At 37.1% G+C, this 8,614-nt stretch overlaps 1 long non-coding RNA gene across 1 annotated transcript; it reads right to left on the reverse strand.

The window, feature by feature from the left end:
- Positions 1 to 2,606: 2,606 nt before the first annotated feature.
- Positions 2,607 to 4,030, reverse strand: LOC130462641 (uncharacterized). The gene is made up of 2 exons (XR_008923214.1): positions 3,754 to 4,030; positions 2,607 to 3,387 (listed from the first exon to the last, which is right to left on the reverse strand). It is a non-coding gene; the product is annotated as an uncharacterized lncRNA (long non-coding RNA).
- Positions 4,031 to 8,614: the final 4,584 nt, after the last annotated feature.

Raw genomic sequence — 8,614 nt, forward strand, 5'->3', positions numbered from 1 at the left:
AGTTTCCAAACTTTAGTTCACAAGCTGATAAATTCGAGAAACAGGAATTAACAAGTATAGAGATGTTCTTTTCAATTGATTCCTCCATACAAAGCTCAAAGACAATGGCATCCAATATCTGAAGGAAATAATGCCCTTGGTCCAAGTATGCATTTAATGGTAAGTCTAATAAATGCGGTTCAGTATTAATTATACAAGTTAATAATTCAGTAAGATCAAGTGAACTGTATGCCTAGCTAGAGGCCGCTTCAGTTCAAGTGGATTAATGATATTAATCCACAGCTTACTCTTGACTGAACCAGTAGGGTCACATAAATAGTACGTAAACGGATCAAGTATTTAATGGCATTAAATACTCCATCTATGAATATTCGGAATCGACGGATCTTGGTTTCAGTGGGAGCTGAGATCGTCAAAGGCAGATAAATGAATACTCCAGAAACGATGATATTGCTGGAAACGGAAATATGGATCGTATCGGAAATATAAATATTATCCAAGTCATAGATGTTGCCGGAAACGGAAACATGGTACGTATCGGAAAATATTATCGGAAATGGAAATATTGCCGGAATCTGAAATATTGCCGGAAACGGAAATATTGTCGGAATCGGAAATATTATCGGAATCGGAAAATCGTTCCGGGAACGGAAATATTAAATATTCGTTCGAAACGGAAATTAATTCCGGAATCGGAAATGTTAAATATTGTTAGTATCGGAAATGAATTCCCGAATCGGGAAATTAATCAGAAGCGCGTCGTACGAATTAGCATCGGACGAGCTTGCTAGACGAAGGCCCAGCGCGAAGCCAGGCCCATGTCCAGCAAGCATGGCGCGCCACACAAACAGCCCAAGGCTACGCCAGGCCCATCACAAGGCAGGCCCAGCGCGCGCCTAAAGCTACGGCAGATTCGTAGGCTTCGTAGCTCCGTGGGATTTGCGCGGGCATGGCCTGCGCACATGCGGGTCATGCTCGTGTGAGTGTTTGTGCTTCCGTACGAAACCTAAATCGTGTAGGATTCGTTTAATGATTAAATTCCTATTCCTAATGGATAAATTAATTAATAGAGTTTTAATTATATTCTAATTAATTAATTCATTTCATAGTAGGATTCCAATACCTTTTCCATACCCTATAAATATGTGATTAATGCTCACAATTTACAATGAGTTTTAAGTATTCAAAGGAGAGAATTTTAAGCAAAAATTCAGTCACCTATTTGCCCCATATTAGCCGAAAATTATAGTACCTTAAGGGCGATTCTAGTTAGTCAAACATAAGGCGGATCCGGACGTGCTGTGGACTTTCTACGGAGGGACGACACTTGGAGTCCTAAAGACTTGTTCTTGTTCGGTTCGGCTGCAGCAAGGGAGGGCATGCTACAAAGAGTATGCATCCTAATTATGCTAATTGTTATGTGGCAATTAATTTGGATTCCTGGCTTTAATGGTTTTTCCGCATGATTTATATTCAGTTATATGTATCATAACCTAACAATATCGTATCATAATTCATGGCAGCATATTTAAACTCTCTTTTCTGGAAGTAGAAATTACCTATCTCCTTCAAACCAGAAGCCCAACAACATAATTCCCCAACAGAGACTTCACCCAGATCCCCCATTTTTAACATATACGACTTTAAAACCTCCTCAACACTTCAAACCTCACCCTCTAGTACTCTGACTCCTTAAAAGTTCACTCCATCACGAAATAGGCACTTTCCCAAAAAGACACACACTGATAAGGCGTTTTTCCGTCGTTGAAAGATCAACGCCACAATCAAACAAAATTTATAGAACCACTAGACTAACCAACTATATGAACTATAGTGGCAAGTAAAGGGATCGTCCCAAAGAAACGATGGTTCTCGAGTTTAAATGTCAAGCTAGTTCGAACAAGAGGTTTGATTTGAATTATCACTATGAAGCTAAACTAACAATTAAACTAGATTGAATCAAGGAAGGGAAACGTTAGGGAGTTGGGGATAGTCTAGGGAAATCGGGGGAAATGAACTACCATCTAGTAATCATGAATGATGCAATGAAATAGAACATAGGGGAATGAAAACTAATGACGTACTCGCCACCTCTCGGATAGAGCATGCGAAGCAACCTAGCCTATAGAGAAGCTTTCGCATAGTCCTAAGCTAGATTAGCTTGCATATAATAGGAACTATCATTCACTTGCATGAATTAGGCTCACAATGTCTTGCCAAACCTAAATCATACATTCCAATCTAATTCAATCAACTAGCATTTGCAACTACTACTCAATTGATCATGGAAAATCCTAGAACTAAATAAATTTAATCACATCAATCATTCATCAATCAAATCATCAAGTTCCCCTAATTAAGCCCCTAGATTCTCCCGTTTCCCTAACCTAAATCTACTCACTAGCCATTCTAGAAATCAAGAAATCCATTAATTCTACACTAGCAAGCATGAAATTGAAGGATTAGGAAGAGAGAATCAAAGACTAGAACAATCAATTGAACAATCAACAAGAGAATTAAAGATCAAAGTAACTAAAGTAAAATCAAGAAGTATTCAAGAATTGAAGGAATTATAGAACAATAAACAATCACAGCAAAAGCAAGAATTAAGAAATTGAATTGAATTGCACAAAATTAGAAGAAGAGTTTAGAGAATTACAAATTGATGCTTCAATGGGGGAGAGTTTCTCTCTCTAGAAATGCTGAAAAACTAACTTTGAGAATCTAAAATTGTCAACTAAAATTCTACACATAACAAAATAATCGAAAAATCTATTTATAAGTTTCCCCAAATAGAAGCCAAAATTCGAATAAGAGCAGCCCACGGAGCCATTCGGTCGCACAGACCCTTTGTGCGACCGAACGTATAAGAACCGTTCGAGCAAACACTGGGACCTGTGCGAGCGAAGGCAGCGAAGAACACTTCCTTCGTCATGCGCGACGGAATGAAGAACCATGTTCGGTCGAACGGGGTTTCTTTGGCTCATAATTCCTCTACAGCATGATTCGCTCGAACGAAAGGCCTTGTGTGGGCGCACAACTCTTGTGCGGTCGAGTAGATAACCTTGTGCGGTCGCATCCCAAATTAGAGACATTCTGCCTCCAAAAATTAATCATGTGCAACCGAACCACAAAGCACGTTCGATCGCACAAAACCTGTGCTGCCGAGTAGTAGACTTGTGCGGTCGCTTTCCAACTTTTAGACATTCTGCCTCCAAAAACCCATCCTGTGCGACCGAACAACAGAGCACGTTCGACCGCACAGAACTAGATATTCCTTGTGCCCATTTGCACTCCTCTGTTCGGGCGCACAAACCATCACTCGATCGCACAAGCCCTGTTTTGGCTTGATTCTACTTATTTTCCATCACTTTTCATCATAATCACCTATAAAGCACAAGATGGAACGAAACTTATAAAATTCACACAAAAAGCTATAAAAACTATTAAAAAGTATAAAAACCAACATAAAATCCTAAGCTAAGAGCGACATAAATGTCGCTCATCACACACCTACAAAGAAGCAAACGCCGGGAATAAACTAATTACTAACAAGTAGGAAAGGACTTTTGGAGCTTACAATTTGCAAAGACTGTTACGGAATATAAGACTTAAAAGCTTCCACCCACATGCAAAGACCAAATGGAGCAATTCCAGTAAACTAAATCGTCATCCTTCCACTACTAAATTAAAGAGACCTCTTAAAACAAATTGAAAGCAACTAATTCTAAGAAACCTCTGCAAACCACATACCCACAAAACCACTACCAAGATGCAAGAAACGCGTTAAATACCGAGCTTCAGCTGAGATCAGAGATGAATACTTGTGCTTTGTACGAAACAACAGAAGAAACACCCCCTTTTGTTGATGCAGAATCGAGGGAGATTAATTGATCGGGGCTCACCTGAGTAACTTCATAATATACGAGCTCGCTAGTAACCAGTGATTAGAGGGAAGCGCCACTAGTTACCGGCGAGACGCGCCGCTTACTGAGGTGGAGAAAAAGAAAGAGAGAACTTTATCTCTATAGGGTTTCAGATCCTTAGTATTGTAATTTGGATTGGTTTTATTATTGATTCATAATCATGATTTTCGTAGTGTGCTTTAATTGTTCGTCAATTCTATTTGGCCGGACTATTTTGATTGAGTTTGATTAACCTTAGATCATGGGTCGAGAGGTATATATCTGATGTTTGTGATCTATGACTATTAGATAAGATTATTTCTAGTAGATTGCAAGAGCCTGCTAGTTGTATTTCCTAAAGAAAGATTTGAAAGATACATGTTTTTGTAGTTATGATTGCTAATTGTTTATTAGTGTGCGTTGTCCAATCCAAGTTTGTATTTGTGGTGAACCGGTCCCCTAGATTCCTTTAGCATTGATATTATTGTTCTTTAATTATCTTGTACTTTTAATTATCAAATCAACAAAACTTTCCTGTTACTAGTAAACCTGTTGATTAGTTGTAGAAATAACATTGTTTCCCTGCGGATACGATCCCTAATTTTTTGATATAGTTTTAGTCGGTGAAGGTTATGTTTATTTTTGATAGGAATGCGATTTAGCCTGTCACTCACCATGCAAGTCACTCTCTCATTTTGTGGTTGGCTAAGCGAACCAAAGTTATGGCCTGTTCTCTCACAACCCAAATGATAACACAATGCATACTAATCAAATGACAAGTAGCCCCTCCCAACTCACTACACTCGGGTGTTTGAAGGATCTCCTATCATTCAACCTACGTCGGAGCCGACTCGAAATACACATATACTCTTTAATCCTTGACAAATGACTGTACACACGTTGCACGATGATAAAAAATGACTTTAATTCACACTTGTAATGTAGGTCTGGTAAAAACAAGGGGTAAGGAATCATTTAGGAATGTGAGAGTAAAGCCTAACGTGGGGAGCAATATATCGAACCAAATCTATCGGCAAAAGATGTCAATGATCATCTCCAAAAGACTATAAACTCGTCAATAACCAATTTTTAACCATAAGGAAAAAGTACTATTAATGTGATAAATGAACCAACTTCTATCATTTTCCTTGCTTCTCTATAATACAAATTTAAGAAACATATATACTTCCTTCGTTCCGGAAATATCACACCATTTGTTTTTTACACTATTCATACTACGACTTTAGCCATTTTTTCTGATTCTTACGTAAGGAAATTTTAGCCACTGGAGGTCATGTTAGATCCGTATCGATATATATTTTCTAAATATTATTTTTTATTTGCAAACGATTTGAGATATTAAGAGTCAAGATAATGGTTAGAGGAGTAAAGTCAACCATGGTGCGATATCAATGGAGGAAGTATATTTTTTCTTAATTTTCTTAATTCTTTTTTGTTTGAACTGAAATAACGACGAAAATAGAACGACTAAATATGTACAAACTAAAATATGATACACACAACTATAAGCCTTCGGTGCCAACTAGTAATTACACCTCTTCCAAATTTACATACCATAAACATAACCTTGAGTATCATTGGCCTAAAATGTCAACCATCCAACCAAAAAGAACCAATATTACCAAATGAAAGCTCCCCCAAGCTTGATTTGGGACAAGTAACCAACGGGGATAATATAAGTTATTTAGTTTGTGGAGTTAGAACAAAAGAACTGCCAAGGCTAAGCATGAAAATGAAAAACAGGAAAAATGTATCTAATATCATCTAAAAGCTGCCTAAATAACGAACTTTCATCATACACAAAGTGCAAATGTGTTAAACATACTAATAGTCGCAAGTCAAAGACTCGGATCAACGTAACACAAAGAATTAAGCACTCAAGAATAGAAATTATAGGCTCGAAACCTCATAGCTAACACAATCCATGTCTTATGCACATAAAAAGTGGGACAAGATTGACCTATACAAAGGGTCAATGCAACTAAATTCACTTTAGAGCCAGTTTATCAACAATGCTAGCTTGTCATATCACCTAGAATCATCGATACATTTAAAACCATTAGGGGCACATGGAAGTAATTGTTTCAGTCTCATTAATCAACATGTATTGTTGGACAATATATTTTTTTCGAAAGAAGTAAATCTAAGCTAACTACACTAGAAAGTAATAATAATAAAAAAAAACTAAGCCAAAAAGACACCAAAATCAAAATTAAAAAACTAAAAGAAGGATGAGAAACATATCAAATATGCAGATTCTACCCCCAAGCTAAACCGGGTAATGTCTTCATTGGAAAAGGGGTAAGAATGGTCAAGGAACAAGGCGTTAAGTCAGATTCAAACCATGTTCAGACGACCGAGAAAAACAAAAACTAAATCTTTTAATATTATTTTTTAATTTATTTTTTTTTTACTTTTTTTCTAAAAAAAATCGTCCGAAATAAACGCCTAAAAGAGTTCTGTACGTGCGCCCGAACAGGGAAGCTTCACCTGGTCGTGCGAATTAACGCTCAAAATTACCAGTCGGCGATTGTCGCTCGATGCCTAGCGGGCGAACCTTTTTTTCGCCTTGATTCCGCAACTTTGCACTTTCTACGCACTTGGGATCAAAAATCTGCACAAAAGCTAACATCCAAGTGGTAAAATTCACTCTTGTCACCTCTCAAACACTACAAAAAAAACAATATAAAGCACAAAGAACTCAAGAATATAAATTATAGGCTCAAAATCTCACACCTAACACAATCCAAGTCTTATGCACATAAAAAGTGGGAAAAGGTTGACCTCTATAAAGGGTCAATGCAACTAAAACTGACTTTAGATTAGTTAATCAATCACCTCGAATCATCGATACATTTAAAACCATTAGGGGCACATGGAAGCAATTGTTTCAGTAACATCAAACAAAACGTATTTTTGGATATATATATTTTTTTATTTTTTTAGATTTTTTGAAAAGAAGTAAAATTCAAGATAACTACACTAGAAATCAATAACAGAATAAAAACTAAGCTAAAAAGACACTAAAATCAAAAATAAAAAAAAATAATAGAAGGATGAGAAACGTACCAAATGTGCAGATTCTCCCCCTAAACTAAATCGGACAATGGCCTCATTGGCAAAAGGGTGAGAATAGTCAAGGAACGAGGCGGCAAGTCGGCTTCAAACCATGTTCAGACGACCAAAAAAAATTAAAAAAAAATTTTAAAAAAATATTGTAACTTTTTTTTTCTCGCCTGATCGGGCGAATTAAACGATTAAAACAGTTTTGTGCTCACGCCTAATTGAGCAAGCTTCGCCAATCAGGCGAATGCTACACCTGATGTTAGCTTCGATGAGCGCCTTGTCGGGCAAGCTTCGCCAGATTGCGCGAATTAACGCTCAAAATTACCGTACACGAGCGCGCGGTCGGGCGGCCGTCACCCGATGCCCACCAAGCGAACCTCTTTTCGCCTTGGTTCTGCAACTTTGCACTTTCTATGCACATGGGATGAAAAATATGCACAAAAGCTAACATCCAAGTGGGAAAACTCACTCTTCTCACCTCGCAAACACTACAGAAACTCAAAAATAAAGCAAAAAGAACCAAGTACATCTAATTAAGCTACACTAAAAAGCAATAAATGGATAATAAAGTACTTATATATCCCCAAGGTAGATTAATGCAATGTCCCCAATTCATAACCCTAATCTAGTAAGCACATAGAAAATATAAGGGGAGGAGTATGGTGATAAATTATCGTATGGGGGTACCAAAGATGATGCCATCAATTACCGAACCAGTAGCTCCAGATGAGCTATGAAGGGAAAAACCGCGACCATGGTCGTGAATGCGGTGCCTCCATTGAAAAACTTTTATTCTTTATGATTTGTAGGATCCCCAAACTTTTCCCTTTTATGATTCCCACCAAGGAGTTGATGTTATGGTCACTATCGCCTGCAAAACAATTCCAAACAAATGCATCCTCCGGAGAGTCGCTAGAGTTGACGTGAGGCGAATTATTAGTGATACAAACATCAGGCACATCTATCATGGAACCCTTATAATCTTATATGTTGTCATTGTTAGATAAAAAGTCTTCATTTAGTTGTTGTGGGAGTTTTCTCCTACATGGAAGAAATATGATCTTTTGAGTGTCTTTAAATATACCCATGTAACTCATATATTGAATATGTGTTGGGTTGAGTTGTTGGGCCAAGTGGAGCATTGGGCTTGGTGTGCTAGTATTGGGTTGGTAATATGGCTATATATTTTTAATCAAGACTTAGCACTTTGCCGTGGCACGCTCACGGTTTATTTAATGACATACTTAATTAACGTTAATCTTTTTTGCGGTTAATTAATTAATATTTCTGTACTAATTAATTATTTATTTTAAATTTTAAATAGGATAATACCAAAGGCAGTTATTTCATTAATTGTCATATTGGTTTCCTATTTAACATAATTTATAAGGTTAATGTAAATTACGTTCTTCTCATATTTCTCACAAATCACATGTTCATGAGAATGGATGATATTGCTATAATCCGTTCATATGATTAAGGAATCCTGGGGTAGATTAGCTTTGAATCCCATCGGCAATATAGTGGGGGCTAATCTTATCCTAAGGACAGAGATTAACTCGTCCTAGTCTAGTTTCTGTATTTTCGTTTTCATAATTCAAAGTATAGTTGATAACAATCTT

This window comes from Spinacia oleracea, chromosome 6 (assembly GCF_020520425.1).
Source record: "Spinacia oleracea cultivar Varoflay chromosome 6, BTI_SOV_V1, whole genome shotgun sequence".
Lineage (NCBI taxonomy): Eukaryota > Viridiplantae > Streptophyta > Magnoliopsida > Caryophyllales > Amaranthaceae > Spinacia > Spinacia oleracea.